Genomic DNA, 18,504 nt, shown 5'->3' on the forward strand with positions numbered 1-18,504 from the left:
TCAAGAGTTGTTTGGATTATTACTTACGTGTGGTACCATTTTATGGTATCGCAGATTTTGATGCAGATGAGGATGATGAGCCTTAGGCGTTGGCTCCGTTGGAAGAGCAATCTGGGATTGCTCTCGTGTGTCGAGATTCATTTTATCACTTGTTTATGTATTTGTCATTTGTAATATATTTTGGGATGACTGTATAACTTTTTAAAGGTAATTTGTTTTGGATATTTGTATTTAAATTTCTGGTACTTAGTTGACTTATTTATATTAACCACTGCGACTTTTGTTGTGCATTGTTACATGTTGCACACACTTGAACACATTTTGTTGGGATGCGTGACCATTGTTACCATCATCCCGACGTCACGATTCCCGCATTTCTGGACCTGGGAGTCGGGGCGTCACACCAAATAACAACTTCAAGTGATTGGACTGAAAGAGATTATGTAAAAAACAAAAAGTTTCAAGTCAAAAAGTGTTCAGGATCGAAAGAAATATTTCATTCCATCTAACTTGTAGTCATCATGCTTCTCAAAGAACATTTTTCACAAAAATGAGCGAAGAGGGAAAGAATGCAAGGGCAGTAATAAGTATATGAAGTACTTAAAACAAGCAGAGAGGGAAAGAATGCAGTAGAGATGCAAATATGTAATGGCACTTATCCAAACCTCACATGATCCACCAAGTAGTATAATGTAATATTGTTGTATTCGGCAATCACAAATAATTTATTAAGAAAATATACAACCTATATGATTATGATAAGATGGATGAGTGGTGACACAAGGAATATGCAACATTTAATAAGATCATAAAACAGTCGAATAAAAGATGATAGATCCATGTTCAAGACCTAGAGATGCAAGTGTGCAGAAGATTAAAATGAGGGTCAAAAGGACAGAAACAGGCCAAGATTAATTTCAAGTATCTCTAGATTTTGATGATGTGCCAAATAGATTGGATGACTATGAATACATTTTATCGTTTACAAAGTCCTACAAATTTATTTGGTGAAACTGGACTACCTAAATGATATCATGAAAGTCTTCATGGTGATATTGACAATTCCTTTTAGAAAATTGGATGCGGTTAACGCTTTCTCGGATTGTGACAATATTAGGATCTGTTTGTAGCATTACTCTTTCTTACACTTCACATCAACTATGACATGGCCATCACATGATATTATACATATAACATTTTACTAAACTCTATTATAATCTACTCTGCTTCTCCATTCTTTAAGATAATCTATAAAGCATACCTTTGAAATATAAGTACAGTAGCTAAATATTGCTCCTAGTGATCGACTCTCCAAGTTGTTTCCAATTACATGTCTTCCTGAATCTTCCCCCAAATTTTAATTTGACCAACTATTGTTACCCTGAAACATAGAATAGTGATTTGGTTGGAGCTACAGAGTACAGACTACAAGGAGCTTCTACTAGCATGGAACATGCTGACAGATCATAACAAAACAATACATTTTTATACAAATCAACAATAAGAAAGCATAGAGCAATAAAATAAAATCAACAACAAAAAAGAAAGTAACGTGAATGGTGGGATTATAACAAACAGTAGGCAAACGCATGGTAGTTATCATTTTGGGGCAAACAAAGAGCAAATCTTTGATCATTCATTTATATGGCTATCAACAACAAATCATGAGAACTAGAAGAACCAAAACGTAAACCCTAAAAAACTTAAATAAAAAAAAATCATGTTTAACAAAAAAATAAATAAAAAACAGATCTAGGAAACTAACTACATATATTATATACCCACATACGATTTGTTCAAAGGAATTGCTCATAGATCGATCGATTGATCGAGAGAGAGAGAGAGAGAGAGAGAGAGAGGAGACTTACCGAAGTGAGAGAGAGAAGAGAGTCTTACCGAAGTGAGAGAGAGAAGAGAGACTTACTGATCAAAAGTCTGGCCAGCAGCGATGGCAAGAGAGAGAGACGGCGGCAAAACTTGAAGGAGAAGTCTAGGGTTTCATGGCTTGAGGGGGAGAGAGAGAGAGAGGAGAGCAGAGAGATAAGATTGCCAATATTATAATTTCAAATCACACGGGTGGGGGCTTTAGACTATAGGCTTAGATATATTTTTTTTTCATTAAAACTGGGTACTGGGGTTAAAATCCGGTACGCTGGTGTAATACCGTAACTAGCTTGGGTTGGACTTGTTATGGGTGATGCGGGTTCCGGACCAGGCCAAAAAAACATTAGGTCTGGATGAATAGTCTTAGCTCATGCCTGACTTCGGGGAGTCCATGTCACTTCAACTGTTCACTTAGTTAGAATCCTTAAATACGGCGTGGCTTCTGGGGTAGCGTCATTAATGCGACGAAGAGTCCGAGGAGTGGCGCCAGTGGCTCTCTAACTCACTTTACCCTTCAAACGTTCCCTATTAAGCCCCTATATGCTTGTTGTCAGGAGAACAAGGGTTTTCCATATTTCCCGCCTACCTGCTTGCACAGGTTCCCGAGGGTAGGGTGTCATCGAGGTGGTGTCAGGGCAGCGACTCTCATATGCCACTACCATCTATCTGCTTTCCCCACATAGGGGTTGTTTCCTGAGTGGGTTTTGCTCATGGACCGAGTACTCTGCAGAGGCCCACTGACTCCTTTTAGAGGAGGGTCGTTGGGCTTGGTTGGGCTCTCTGACTTACTTCCTCAGTGGTCCCTCATGGGCTTACTATATGGGCCATATGGGAGGTAGTTCCTGACGATAAAGCGATACGATTGAAGGCCTTTCCGGAGAAGTTACGTCGTATTGCTCTAGTCAAATAATGGGTACAGAATCACCCATTTGATGTGATTGGGGAGAAAGATACAAGGGCATTTTACCTCCTCTTGGTCACACCATTTTTTACTTCCACGTCATTCCCATACAGTCCAAATCAACCCCAGCTCGGAAGTGTTCCCTGAGCCCTCCTCCCACAGGCAAGGGGAAGAAACTCGGCACGGAGGTTGCTAGGGAAGACAGTAGCCAGTGTCCGCTCCTCGATTTCCCTTGGGGCAATCCTCGGTGCTGATTGAGGTGCGACGTTCCCCACCATTTCTGCCTGCCCCATTGCCAGCCCCATCTATCCATTCGTCGAGTCCACCAAGGAGGCAGGGGGAAAGAGCTCGTCACAGTCTCGGACCCTGTGGTGCCAGCCGAGTCGATCGGCCTGCGTAAGTTGTCTTGGGGGGCCAATATGCTCTTAACACATTTCTATAGGGCCCTCCTGGAACCGGCTCCTCATCGGTCAACTCTGGTAGAGTCTCTTCCTATGTTGATCGTAGAGATAATCCCCTCCTCTCCATCCAGAGTGCAATCCGCCATCAAAGGTCAAGTCTTCGAGGGTGCCGTTGAGAATCATAGGAGACTTCAACCCAGGTGTGGAGAGAATGTCTTCCCCTAAGTCCCCTCGCACCAGCCGTCACAAGAGAGCCTTGTTTCTGCCATCGCCGAGGAGCGTGTCGGGAGAAAGTTTGGAGGAGAAGGAGTGGAGCCAAAGTTGGTCATGGTTCTTGACCTTGCTGCTTAGAATACAACCACTGTTCTCTCTCCCGTGCCTGTCGCAAGGTCTCCTACTGCTAAAATTGAGATGATCGTTGATGCGAGGATCGAGGGAGAGAGTTTGTGGAACCCTAGTGAGAGAGGGGAGCCTCAAAGTTCTGCCGAGGAACTTTCTTCTGCCACCGAGGGTCACCTTCTCTCCCAGTCCTCCCTGCAGAGAGGGTCGTGGGTGCAGTTGAAGATGTAAAGGTGACTACCAGGCCATCCCTCGAAGAGAGTCTCGTGGAGGCTATTCCTCTCTCCAATTGACCAGAGGTGGGAGGAGCTCTAGTAGAGTCTCTTGAGCAGGTGACAAAGTCTTTGATGGACCTCTTCTCTGAGGCTCTCGCACTGGTTTATTCTTTTCAGCCATCTTATCGATTAGAAATCCTATACTGACTATTCTTGTGTTTGTTTTTGTTGGCGACAAGGTGCATCTCGGCTGGCCGCTTTCATTATGGATGGTTAGGAAGTAGTTGAAGGGGAGAACCAGGCCCTCCGCTCATTGGCATGACAAGCCCTATGATGCGCCTGGGGGGAGAGGGAGGAGAAGCAGCGTTTGGAAGTGGAGCTAGTGAAAGCCTAGCTTTCTCACAAAAAGAATTGGGAGAAGGTCAAGCAGTTTCGTCATTGGCGGAATACATTAAAAGCTGAGCTTGACACGGTGAAAGAGCAAGCTGAGTTGGCTCGCAATGATGTCCTAAATGAGTTGGTGAAGAGAAGCTCGGTCGAGGGGTCAGTTGATAAAATGATTGCGAAGGTGGAGACACTTGGGGAGTCACTAAGCCAGTTGAAGGGGGAGAATGCTGACTTGAGGGGCCATTGAGACTCTAAGGCTTTGCGACTCCGCGGCTTGAGCAATTGGACAAAGATCACCAGTCCCTTTCTGAAACTTTGAAAGGATGAGAAGATTCTTTGGCGGTGTCATAGGCTGTTTTCGACCAAGAGAAGCAAAGGGTCGACCAAACATCTAAAGAGTTAAAGGGAACTGAGAAAAGGTTAACCACCCAGAAGGTGGTCAATGAAGGTTTGCGGTGTGATCTGTCTCAAGTTCAGGAGGTTGTTCCCCACTTAGAGGGGTAGTTGAGGTCGGCTTTGTTAGTCCGCGACCAGGCTTGGTTGTATGGATACATTCAAGGCCTCAAGAGGATGCGGGACCACATTTTGGAAAACCCTCAGTAACACTCAAGAGCCCTCGAGGCACATTTAAGACCCTTAACCCCCGCAACCTCCCTCCAAACCCTAACGCGCTCGATCATGGCTGCACCTTGGGCAAAGACATGATTCCTAACGCCTTCCCTCCTGACTCTGATTCTCCCAATCTAGATCCTAACGTGCCTGAGCCAGACACCAATGCTCATGAGCTGGATCTTGATGCTCCCGCGCCTTAGTTTTTGTTTCTATTTCCCTGTTGCAGAGTTATTTATATTATTTCCCTTCCTTGTACAGACCTCTATCCAAGCATTCATAAATTTGCATTTTGTCTTCGTTGCTCGGCCTTGGATGTTAGTTCCTCCCCTTCATATTCTTTTTCTTTTGTTTTTTCTCTTGTCTGCTTGGTGGATCTTATGCGAGAGATTAGTCTAGTCCGTGGAGACACGACACTTGGCTTCCCTAATCTTCTCATCGGCCTCGTAGACTGAGGCAAGGGTTGAGGCAAGTCCATGGAGACACGACACTTGGTTCCTCTGATCTTCTCGTCGACCTCGTAAACTGAGGTAAGGGTTGAGGAAAGTCTGTTGAGACACGACACTCTGCTCCCCTGATCTTTTCATCAGCCTCGTAGACTGAGGCAAGGGTTAAGGTAAGTCCATGGAGACATAGTACTCGAAGTGGCACTAGCCAAGGAGGCGAGGGACAACCTTCAAGAGTCATTCAATCTCTAGCGGGAAGAGCTAGAGCGGTTGCAAGCTAAAAACTTGAAGTTGCTCAAACAGCATCACTCCGATGTCCGGTTCTACAAATATTTGGATGGGAGGTTCGAGGAGGTCTCCGAGTCTATTCAGAAAAAGAGGGACCCTCTCAAGGCCAAAGATAAGAGAGTGAAGGACTTGGCGGCTGAAAAAGCTGAGGCCGATCGTGTGATAGCCGCCCATAAGGCCACCATTCAGGACTTGCGCTCTCACTTTGATAGAGCTGAATCCACCCTTCCCCGGTTGCGTGAGGAGTTGTCGCACGTTTGCTTGGTCTATGAGGAGTGCTCCTAAATCCCCAAAGTAATTTTGAGGACATTGAAAGTGCAAGAACTCCCTCCGGACCTAGCAGCACTAAAGCGTGGTGCCTTGATAGGGAATGAGTTGATCCTAAGTGCACTCTCAGACAACCCTGTCAGTGACAACTCCGCCAACTGAATATTTCCCCAATTATATTGATGTATCCTTTTTTCTTTTGTTTTTAATATACTTCACAATAATATTAATGGAGTTCCTTGTACATGCTTTTCTCTTCTTAGGTTCTTCTTTGCTCTTAGCTTTCATTGGCACGCTTCCGGGAGTGCACTAGGTGAGGAATGTAGGGGTGATGCCACTTGTGTGATAACCAACTGCAAGTACAATTTGTCTGTTATTAGAATCATAACCTTGGGTTGTCTCGATTTGTTGTCGTCGGTTTGGGGGGCGGGAGTCCATAGGAGCCTACGATGTGTAGTGGAGAGAACGGGCCTTTATTCCGTGGGGAGGAAGGCCAAGATGCCTTAGGCTAAGCCTTCCACTTTGGTCTCCCTGGATCTGTGAGTCGCTGCGTAGTTGAGGTGTTGTCTCACTCTTTGTCGTAAGGCAGGTATGAGATGTTTAATACCACTGGAAAAACCAAACAAGTTAATATAACTCATCCGCAACTACGAGTTTGAAATTTGCAAACCTGGCTTCTCATTTGGAGGAGGAGGAGTTCGGCGAGGATTATGAGGCGCTTCTTGTTTGGCGTTCCATTATTGAAGATGGCGTAATGTCGAGCAGTCAAAGAACTAAAGCCGCACTCTACCGGGGGAGGGGGAGGGATGCCTTTAGGGGTGAACAAAAAAATTGGCCAACCAGAAAGAACCGAACCGAACCGATGAATTCGGTTCAGTCTGAATCAGTTTGGTCCAGTATCGGTTCTATTTTTTTCAAAACTGGTCAAAATCAGTACGATTCTGATTTTTCTTTTTCTATCACTAGACCAAACTGAACCGGACGATTCTTATAAATATATGTATATTTTAATTTTTTATATTATATAAAATATTTTTTATATGATTTTTTCTGTTATATATAATTTTTATATTTAATATATATAATTATATATATAATAATCTTGTATTATATGCTAAATTACTAATTAAAATAACATTAAGTTTTGAAATCCTAAATAGTCTATAGCATTAGTAGTTATACTAATACAATATCACTATATATTATAATATACTATAGTATATTATTTTATACTATAATATATATATATCATATTATATATACTATATTTATATATATAATATATTGGAAAAACCAAACCGAACCAGACTAGAATTGGCAAAACCAAAAGTACCGTTTTATGAGTGTAACCGGTGCGGTATCAATTCTTCAAATCTCAAAATCGGTGTATACCAATTCAGTTATAAAATATCTCCAAAACTAGACCAAACCAAACCAGTTACACCCCTAGATGCCTTAGGCTAAGCTCACCCCTTTGGTCCACCCGAAAATGTAATTTTCCAGATGGCTGAGAAGCCTATCCGCTCTTCGCAGTGATGGGGGTGGGGTAAGTTGTCAGGCTGCCAAAAGGTTGGACTCACTCTCTCATGTGAGGGAGGTTGGGCCGCCTGCCCACCTATTAATCATCATGGGGAGGTAAGTTGCTCGTCAGTTTAGGACTAGACTGGCTCCCACCCGTTGACATCACATGGAAGGTAAGTGTAGGGTTAGGCAGGTGCTGATCTCATTCTTTGTCGTGGCAGAAGTAGGGTAAGTTGCCAGGTAGCCGAGGGGTTGGACCCTTTCTCCATCGCGCAAGGGAGAAGATGGCTTTAAGGCACATCACCCTTTAGACTCCTATGGGGAGGTAAGTTATCAGGCAGTTTGGGACTCCCGCTTCTACCTGTTGACGATCACAAGGAAGGTAAGTGTCGAGCAACCGAGGGCATGCCCACTGTCCATCGTGAGAGGGATAAAGCAACATTTGGGCGTAGCTCATCTCTTTGGTATGTCGTGGGGAGGTAAGTGTCGGACAACTGAGCAGCTAGTCTGCTCTTCACCGTGATGGGGGTGAGGTAAGTTGTTAGGCAGCTGATAGGCCGAACCCGCTCTACCTAAGAGGGAGGTTGGGCTGCCTACCCACCTTTTAACCCTCATGGGGAGGTAAGTAGTCATGCCGTTTGGGACTGGACATGCTCCCACCCGTTGACATCATAGGGAAGGTAAGTGCTGGGTCAAGTTGGTGCTGATCCCACGTTTCGTCATGGTGGAGGTCAAGGTAAGTTGCCAGGCAGCCTAGGGGCTGGACTTACTCTTCGCCGCAGGTGGGAGAAGATGGCCTTAAGGCACATCTCGTCCTTTAGAGCTTTGCGAGGAGGTAAGTTACCGGGCAATTTGGGATTGGACCCACTCTTGCCTGTTGACTCTTACGAGGAAGGTAAATTTCGGGTAGCAGAGGGCTAGCCTGCTCTGCACCGTGAGAGGGATAAAGCAGCCTTAAGATTAGCTCATTCCTTTGGTGCCTCGCGAGGAGGTAAGTAGTTGTCTATAGAGATTTCGTTGATGGAGATATGGCTAGGTGAGACGTGTTTTATTCTTGAAAGGCCACACTTCCATTAATAGAATTTACACTATTCACATGAAAATGTAAATTACAAGTCATAAGGTTTTTTAGTGATAAAACTTCCGCAGGTGCTTGGAGTTCCGAGGGTGTTGACCACATGCACCTGCCATCCCTTGGCTTCAATTCCTGCACGTAACACTTCCGTGCCAGGACTTGTTCTCCTTAAATTTCTCCCACTTCTTAAGAGTTCAGGAACTTCATATTCAAGTGGTAGGTCGGCGTCACCGCCCTTAGATTGTTGAGGGTGGGTCTGCCGATTATGGCGTTGTATGATGAAGGATCCTTTACCACCAAGAAGTCGACCATGACAGAAGCTGTACAAGGGGCGCTGCTTGCCAATACAGACAGTGTGATGGTTCTGACCGGCTGACCATGCCCCTAGAGAAACCCTTCGGTGGCATGGCGGTTGGTTAGGGTTGGGCAGCATATATCCCTATCCGAGTAAAGGCTTCCCAGAATAGGATGTCTGCGGAGTTGCCGTTGTCGATAGGGATCTTCCTTGTGGTGAAGTTGGCAACTAGCATTGTCACTACTAGGGCGTCATCGTGTGGATAGAGGATCCCCTCATCGTTGCCTTCTCCAAAGGAGACGACGGGGGCTGGTTCGCTTTCCCTGTACTTGGTGGGGCGGCACTCTGCCTAATGCACTTCTCGGTATCCCGTTCACCTCGCATGCACCTTCCAACTAGATGAGGTTGAGCCCCCGCCAGGGAATCCTGCTACGATGGTTCTGATTTCCCCCAGTGGTAGCCCTTCCTGATGTGGTGGGTGGTGGCAATCATCTGGGGTCCTTATACAACTACCCTTTACATCGTCTCCCTTCCCTCCTTGGCCTTCCGACTCTCTTTGCACTTTTTTCCCGTGATCTCCTCCTCCAGTCTTGCTCTAGCCTCTGGGCAGGAGGGTATCGCGGTCTTGGCCACCCAGCCTGCTCACTTTCCTCTTTCAAGGAAAGGCAATCTTTAGTGTTATGAGTGTTGGACTAATGGTAGGTGTGATAAATGAGCTAGTGCTCTTGTAGTTGTCTTCTTGGGCAGGTTGACGGTCATCTCTTTGGATGGTGAGCATCGACCGGTCAAATCAAAACCTAGGTCTTATGTAGGGACTTCTTCTCTCCTGTTGTCGCATGGTCCTTCCTCTAGCTTCTCGCGAGCCTTGCCTTTGGTTGGTGCCTTCCTCTTCTTTTCTGTGTGTTCCAGTTCTTTCCTCTTCGGCTCGGTCAAGGCCCGAAGTGTGTCCTCCGCGTTAATAAAGTTGTTGGCTTGATCTATGAACTCTTGCAGCGTGGCAGGAGTTCTCCTTGCCAATCCTGCCATAATCCCTGATCGGGGCCACACTCATCCTAAAAGCATTGCCAAAGTTATCTTCCCGTCTTGGTCATTTGTAGTCATGCGTTCTTTGTTGAACCTGGATAGGTATGTATTCAGACTTTCGTCTTCCCCCTGCTTGATGGTGAGGAGGTATGCCTTGGGGTGTATTATTCTCCTGCTTGCCATAAACTGTGTGACGAATAGGCGGGTGATTACACCCAAAGAATAACCCGATTGTTGCAATATAGATTGGGGTGTCGATTCCACAGGGAGATGGTAGAAACACTAAAAGCGACTAAAAAATTTAAGAGAGCAAAAATCAAAGTAGCAATGTAAGATGAGTCCTTTCTGAAAAGAAATCAATTGAAGAGCCAAAACGTAATACTGAAAATATTTGACAGGAATTAATAGCAGCGAAGCATCGGGAATCCCTTACATGAACTTGATAATTCTATTCATAGTAGATTCATTGGATACTCAATAAGAGATCATAGCACCAGACTCTCTAACCAGAAAATATATCTTTATAACCAATTTGTTCAAATGTAATTCTTGAAAGCCACTATTCTTTTGAAAGCACGGGTTGCTATCCTATTAGACTTAGATTCAAAGAATCCAATATTCTCAAAAGCAATACTACAGTAGAGAATCACACCAATAAGATTTACAACCAAATCTGAACATAAACATCTCAATAACCACAAAGAGAAAGCATGACGAAACCTATGAAAAGCATTGGTTATAAAATTATCCAAATACAAGAAAGACTAATAAGATATGATAAACAAGAATTGTATCAGCAAGAAAGTTTATTACATGAATCCATAGAATTGAAATCATCATCATTCAAGCAAGTTCATCCCTACCTTCACCAAGTAATTAGCTCTCCATTCGAAAGAAGAAGAATTCTTTTTCTGGAAGATGTCTTTCTGCCCAAAAGAAACCCCTCTTTCCACATTGTAGACATTTTTCCTTCTTCCTTGAAGCCATCATCTTTTTGGAAAGAAAATCACGTGCCAATCTCACGGAGGTAGTGTTCCCGATTTCCAATTGCATATTAAAAGCCGTTTGTTGCATAGTAAAAGGCTGAATTAGAAAATTGCTATTTTTGGAACAAATATAGCCCATTAAATGTGTTTTCCAACACATCTTGATTCGCCTCAATCGAAAATTGGACAGGAAAGATATGACCATAATACTGTTGGCTACTCAGAGAAGCTACAGATTCTGAATATTTTTCATTAATTGCTCTTTCCTTCCTTATTTATGATGCGAATCTCTTTGACTTTGGACGTATGAAATTCTCCATTGATTGTTCTTTTCTTCCGTATTAGCCAGACTTCAGCTTAATCATTTTTAAATTCATTCCTGGAATAAAATCATTAGAAACTTAATCAATACTTGGGCACTATGGAATTAAAGTTTAAATTGGAAAAACATAATCAAAATGCCCAAATAACACATAATCTAGCAATTAAACTTGTAACAGCAATGTTCAGAGTACACTTACATGCTTGCATCACACCCCCCCAACCCGAAATGTAAAACTTCCACATAAACAAGGCAACAATATTTAGACATATCAAGCAACATATTCATAAGAGATTTGTGGTGCTACCAAAGTTTGTCTATCGAAACAACTCTCAAAATTCGTGTGCGCGCGCTAAGCCATAGTCATCTTACCACAACCCAAATACATACAACTTCAAGCACACCCTCAACAAAAGCATTAACTCCACCTCTGTCTATGGACCGTCAAGCCCTTTCATGTACTCATCAGCGGGCCAGCTCCCCAAAGCTGTCTATGGACTCGGGTGCTAAAGACCCAAACCATGCTCTCGTCGGCCCTTTCAAGGTTAGCGGGAAAGCTCTAGAAGCCGCATCTCCTAAGAAGCCTTGCAAGGTCATGTGAGTTGTGAAAGTTTTTAGGTGTTCGAGGGGGTCTCTAGCCCCATCGTACATGTCCATGAGGGGAACTCAGAACTTTGGTTGTAGGGGCACAACCATCAACTCCTTGTTGTAGGGTAGGCCCGTACTGGTGAGCAATTGGTCTACTAATAACGATGTACCCATCTTCCTCGCCATTTCTTCGTATTTTCCTTTGAGGTTATGCAACTCGTCCTGCATGTTTTTTTCTTTCTTCCTCCGCGTCACCTCCCCCTCTGGCGTTTATGGATCCTACATGCTCGTTTTCACTTGGTCCTGCATCATTCTTTATTCTGTTGGTGGCTACTCTATGCATCTCGTTCTCTTTTCGGAGGGCCTCTACTTCGGTAGTTAGTTTTTCTACTAGTTGTTCCATCGTGGTGAGCCTTGTTTCCATGTTTGTTGACGTTGCTTCTTCTTATTCCTGAGTTGTTGCAGGCATGCGAAGGATACGTGAAGTCTATAGAGATCCCACAGACAGCGCCACTATTAACGTCATGTTTCGGCCTTTGGGCTGGATTCCAGCAACTCGGGTTTTGAGTATTTCACCCACACACTTAAGAAAACATAGGGAGTCGGGGGCTTTGGTGGAGGCCAGGGAGTCTCCAATGCTAAAGTCTATATATCTCCTTAGTAGTTTGTACGTGAGCTTAGATGAATCAGAGAGAGTTCTTCGTACTTGGGGGTCAGCTTTTATACTAGGTTTTCAGGTGGGGACAGCTCATACCTAACTTCGGGGAGTCCATGTCACTTCAACTGTTCGCTTAGTCAAAATCCTTTATTGCAGCATGGCTTCTAGGGTGGCTTCACTAATGCGGCGTAGAGTCTGGGGAGTGGTGCCATTAATGCAGCGTGACTCCCTGACTAACTTTATTTTGCTAATGTTCCCTGTTAAGCCACTACATTCCTGCTGTTAGGAGATCAATGGTTCTCCATATTTTTCGCCCACCTGCCTAAAGAGGTTCTTGAGGGTAGGGTGTCATTGGAGTGGTGTCAGCATGGCGAGTCCCATCTACCCCTACTGTCAGCTTTCTTCATGCATAGGTTACTTTGTGGGTGGGTTTTGCTCGTGGGCCGAACACTCTGTAGAGGCTCACTAACTCCTTTTAGAGGAGGGTCGTAGGGTTTGGCTGGACTCTCTGACTTTCTTTCCCAGTGGTCCCTCGTAAGCTTACTACACGGGTCGATAGGAGGAAAAATCCCTTTACAGACATCATTAACGTTAACGGAAACACAACACCTTTTGGACAAGAATATGATGTAGATGCTATTAACGTTCGGAAAAGGAAGAATTACATGGTTTTACATGCGATCTAGATTTCATGTGGGCCAGACGCATTTTTCGAGATAATAAGTCATGCTATAATTTAAAAAAAAATCACAAAAATGCGTTGTACTTGCTTTTGAAGAATGATTCATAGGACTCTGTAAATTTCCTAAAACATAAAGCTTGTTTCTGATCTACAGTGGAAAAAATTATATTTGTAGTGGCCAACTTCAGATAATTACTACAATATGATATATATATATATATATAATCTCGGTTATTAATTAAATAACCAATTTCAAAGTTCCTATGAGATAAGATTAAAGATTAATATTGTCATCTTCCACGTCAAAAGCAGAGATCCTGTCTCCGGAGTCCGTAGGGATAGAAACATATATTCATAAAGGCAAACGAACAAAACAATGATAAAAATATTAATCCATGAATACTTTAGCACCTGGTAATTTGGCAGTAATTAAGTCATTATTATCAATGTGAGCTTCTCTTGCAAATACATTCATGAGCATAGATATCTACCCAACACAATTTTTCTGCCCTTCATACATCAGCATAGATATGAAGCTCCATGAAGGAGAGTTAAGAGCTGCAAATAATCTCATACAAAAAAAGATCCAAATGTTAGAGGGAGCTTACATGAATCTCACTCTAGTACCAGCATGGTATGTACCAAAGTATCTTCTGTAGACAGAGCAGGCTCCAACTAGGCTTCCTTTCTTATCTCATTTACAAAGAAGATTGAAATAAGAATAGCATATTATGATGTGCAAAAGATCAGCAAGAAGTATTCACTGTTGAAAGACACTGGAAAAATGGTTTAATAACAATGATTAAAGGATTAGAACACTTGTAATCACCAGTTACCCGACAAGTCATGTCTAACATGATTCACATATGAATTTATTTATAGAAAATGGAATTAGTTTTAACACTTACATTTTTGCAAGACTACCTAACCTAAACAAAGTTCACTGAGATTATTAACGAGGCTCTTAAAAAAAAGTAGGCAATCATCTTATAGAAATTAGAGTTTCATATGGTTTCAACCAAAGTAGGCTAACAGCAAATACACTTGCAATTGACACACTTGAGCATGCAGAATATTTAGAGTTAAAAGACCATAAGCCGCCATCCTTTCCAACTTAAAAGGACAATTCCAGGGTGGCGTGTCTTATGAGGAAACCCTATATAAATACTCAAGCATACAGATTTATCCTATCAGATGAGGTCATGCAAAATTACTAAAACTAGGTGTTTATTTGAGGAGTTGGTTTGATATGATGTATATTAATCAATGTATGTGGACTTTGCACAAGCAGACCCAAACCTATCAACCAATGATTATATTCATTCAAATTTATCTGCACATATCTGATGCAGAACCTATCTCAAGAAGAGTGTTTGCAACACAAAGTAAGAAGTTCATCATAGTCAAAGATAGCTTATAAGGTGTTATACGAACGACAGGCAAAAGGGAGAGCGATGAAATTCATCAAGAATTTAGACAAGCAGCATAAGTAGAGTAACACCATGATTCCAAAGCGCTCCATGGCACGGTTCTGAACTAGAGTAACAACAGTCCCCACCCCATCCAATTCAACATGCTCCATGACAAGCATTAACATTGATAGATTGATAAGTTAAAAAAAAATGATTAAATTCAAACGACTCAAAGTTAAAAGACTACTAGCAACTAGAGAATACAGGACATGCCTTCGATGATCACCCTTAGCACCAATAAATCTTATCCACCAAGAATAATGTACTGGAAAAAGTGCCAAGAGGCTGACCTTAAGGTCTCCTTCACAGCCATTACAGTTGCCGTCTTTCTAGGACACAAAGCTAAAAGACTAAATATATAATAAATAAAGATATAAGAATGAATTCAAAAATCAAAGATAAAAATAAACAAAATTACGGAAGATTTGGTGTTCAAAAGACTATACATGAGGGAGGTTAGGACCTTTTGTCTTCTCAATCAAGCAACCGTCGAGAAGAGAGCAATGCCACGTTTGGAATCAGGTCCAATTGTGAATCTCTTAGCCGAATCAATGAAAATCCCTTCAGCGAAGAATACGAATCAACTGTTAAGTACCTGCTTGTATAGGGACTGTAATGAAGTACAAAGGATCTGATGTAATAAAGATGAAATGGACTACACAAGAAAATAATAGAAAATACTCATACGCCGGAGTGTGTTCGAGGCCATTCCTTCCTCCAAAAGGAAACTTACAGGAAATTGATCAGATGATTCCCCAATGCCCCCTCCCTTTCCCTTCCCTTCTACTAATAAGAAATTACAGGGAAAATAACTAACTCTTCTAACAGAATCCCCTAACTTCTGGCACAGCCATTCTACTTGACATGTGGCAAGGCCACCTACTACAACATGAAACGCAACACCTCACTAACATGAAACGCAGCACTTCATGGCTACACTGCTTGTATTGAACGGCACCGTTTCCTCCTCGGCAGCCCATTTCGAACTCAACACTGCTCTGATACCTTTTATCTTCATGGCTTCAGCTTCTAACTTCTCTCTTGAACTGAGTCCAATTGAGGTTCATAACATTCACCCCCCCCCCCTAGAAAACCTTGTCCTCAAGGTTAAGAGCATTGTAGCATTAGTACCCCCACTTGAATAAGGCTCTCTCTGGTACATTCCACCTATGGACAGCTCTAACTCTAAAGTTATGCCACATAACTCACAGCCTAGTGCACCAGATCCAACAATAAGCATTTTTTTTCTTTTGCGCCCTCCAGTTTCTTCCAAGACCCAAATTGAGCAAAACCATACTCTTTACTCTTCATGCCGATAACCACCTCCAATTTTTTTCCAAGGTAAACCCATTTTCCCATACACATTCAAAAACACATTATAATTAAGGTAGGGTATTACCACAATCGAACACCTTACCGATTCATGTTGAAAGATGTTTGAGTTTTGGTTGATGCCATGAACAAGCTTCATCTCACTCTCTGAAGGGATATAAGCAACGCCTCTTGCTGCCTCTATTGCTCCTATATTTAGTTTGGTTTTCTTTGCATCAACATTATCAAAAAATTTCAATTTTAGCTCGTAGATGAGGTCGCCTGCTGTTGATGTTGCTCTAGTGGAGGTGATGGAAATTCCTTCAAGTTCAAGATTAACCTTTGTGTAAGTGGCATCTGGTAATAGCATTGTAAGATAAACATTAATCCTCCTTTGGGTACCACTCAAAGATTGACCAGAGTCACTAGTCTCAGAAAAATATTAGGCTTCGGGCATCTTGACAGACTTGACTTGATTCCCTCTCGTAAATATTTCTTCAAACACCTTATGAGCTACACCCAAGTTCTGAATTAGACAAGGAATGTCAAGGTTCACAGCCCATCTAGCAGTCACCACCATCTCACAATGTGCACAACCTAGACCCAGCCCTTACATGTAAATTTGTAAATTTGCATCACATGTCTCTAAAATCAGTTCATCACCTTGAAAACTACTATACTCACGTTGAATTGAGAAAGTACGATTCATGTGGCTAATATTGGTTGGATTCATCATGAAACGCATATCTTGAGACTTTGCCAAGTCTATGGGTCTTTGTCTACGCAATTTGAGGACCCCGCTATTTGCTCCCCATCTTAAACGAAGCTCAGTACAGTCAATATAGTCTTTCTTCACATTAGCGGCAGTGACATGAAGAGAAATCAACCCCAACTTTCTTTTGGCTTACTTGGGCAGCATGTTGCAGAAGGAGCCATACAATTTTTTTCCCGCTGATTTCCAAGTGAAAGCCAACTCTCACAAACACAAAGAAGATGTTGAATCAAAGACAGTGGAAGGAAGGGATAGCCCTCATACTGTCGTGGATAGTCCATGATGGTAACCTCATCCTCGCATAATATTCCTGCAAACTGGCTCTGTTTCTCACCCTTGCAGAAATTGAAAGTAAGAACGGAGGAATCTGGAAATTCCTCATGTAACGGCGTCGTTTCCCTGTGGGTTTGCTGTTATACAGCAACCACTGACTCCACTCGATACTGTTGCATTGCGGCTAGGGTTTGGGATTTTTTGGGGTCATCTAGAAAATACGCCGCAAGTTGAAGAGAATAATGGAAATGGAAGGGGGGTGGGTGATGGTCATGAGAAAACGATGATGATTTAGCTGAGGGTTTATCTGGCAAGAGCTCACTCATGGCCAAACAGACCCAAATTCTCCCAAGCCGACACACAAACAGAGACTGAGTGTTGCCTTTTGGCCAAGGGGGATGCCATACGAGTCGTGTTCCCTTCCCTGGATCTATCTTGGGTCCCCTAAAACGAGAGAGTCGAGCAATGGTTGAGCTGTCTTCAAGGTCTTTGTAGTACCTAAGTTGGCTTGTTCTTTGTGATGAAGGCCGCGAATTGTAGAGAATGACCCTAATCACTGGGTTTGAATTTCTAATATTAGTATTGGTTTTATCAAATTCATTTTTAAAATTTAATAAAAAGTATATGTTTTTCATAAATTTAAAACTTCCATATCCATAACTTTATATTGAATTAGTCATTAGATTCATCAAAATAATAATATAATATTATTTTTTTAATAATAATATTTTTAATTTTTTCTTTCATATTTTACAATTATACTAGCTATATGTTAATTAATAATTTAATTTGATACTTATTATTATTTTCCAATTAATTTTTTTTCTTAACCTAATTATCCAATAAATACATTTTGCCAACTCTTCTTCTACCCAACAATTATATATACAAATTATAATGCACAATTTTTATATAGTTTTGTAATTTTTATTCATGTTTAGACTTAATATATTTATTTGAGACGTAGAAAAATATTAAGTTTATAAAGATAATTGTATAAAAAACTATGAATTCATGTGATTTTTTTTATAAGAATTCATGTGATTTAAGCAACAGTATAATGCACAATTTTCTATTTGATTTTGTTTTTAGCTTCATGTATGAAAACGACAATGTTTACCAGGCTCAATACATTCATTTAATGTGGTCCAGCCGCCAAGGTCATTCAAATAAGTATAAAATAATCCAGATAGCTATGAACAGTAGATCTTCAAATTTGAAGATGAAGATGAAAGTCCTGTAGCTCAAAGTTTAAGATTTGTGTATATGGTGAATCCAATGCAGTAATTTTAAAGCCAAATTCATCAAAATTTAAAGATTGGACGGGTCCAATGCTAATGCTCTAAGGACGGGTGGGGTGATTTCTGTTATGAGGCCCACGAATTGGGCTTGGGGTGAAGGGCAGAATGACCTAAGTGGACAACTTACGAGTGAGCCCAGGACCATTTGAAGGAACGGTGCGTTTTGGAGGAAGGCAACATAGTAGCTGCGAATCAGAGGAATAATTAATTAGAACCATGTGCTTGTGTCTATAGTTTGTTATTTTAGTATTTTAGTATTTTGTCCTTTTCAGTTTATTGGTCCACTTGTAAGCCATAGATTGGCATGGGTAGTTACCTGTGGGAGGGAGGTTAGAAAAGGAAAATTACAATTCTCATTTTTGGTATCTAGAAGAATATTGATCAATTTGTTTTCTGTTTTCATGGAGGTTGAGTATTCCTTGAAAATACTCTGTTTATCTTAATATCATCTACATACATTTCTCTATCATCCATTCCAGCATTTCACT

The 18,504-nt window shown here is 41.9% G+C and overlaps 1 long non-coding RNA gene across 4 annotated transcripts; it reads right to left on the reverse strand.

Moving 5' to 3' along the window:
* Positions 1-10,367: 10,367 nt before the first annotated feature.
* Positions 10,368-17,227, reverse strand: LOC108985562. Of its 4 annotated transcripts, none has more exons than XR_001995217.2 (4): positions 15,047-17,227; positions 14,806-14,920; positions 13,496-14,709; positions 10,368-11,016 (listed from the first exon to the last, which is right to left on the reverse strand). It is a non-coding gene; the product is annotated as an uncharacterized LOC108985562 (long non-coding RNA). The 4 variants fall into 4 exon arrangements; XR_001995215.2 differs by having other exon boundaries at positions 13,496-13,575; positions 14,650-14,709; positions 14,806-17,227; XR_001995216.2 differs by having other exon boundaries at positions 14,823-17,227.
* Between the last annotated feature and the right edge of the window lie 1,277 nt (positions 17,228-18,504).

This window comes from Juglans regia, chromosome 5 (genome assembly GCF_001411555.2).
Source record: "Juglans regia cultivar Chandler chromosome 5, Walnut 2.0, whole genome shotgun sequence".
Lineage (NCBI taxonomy): Eukaryota > Viridiplantae > Streptophyta > Magnoliopsida > Fagales > Juglandaceae > Juglans > Juglans regia.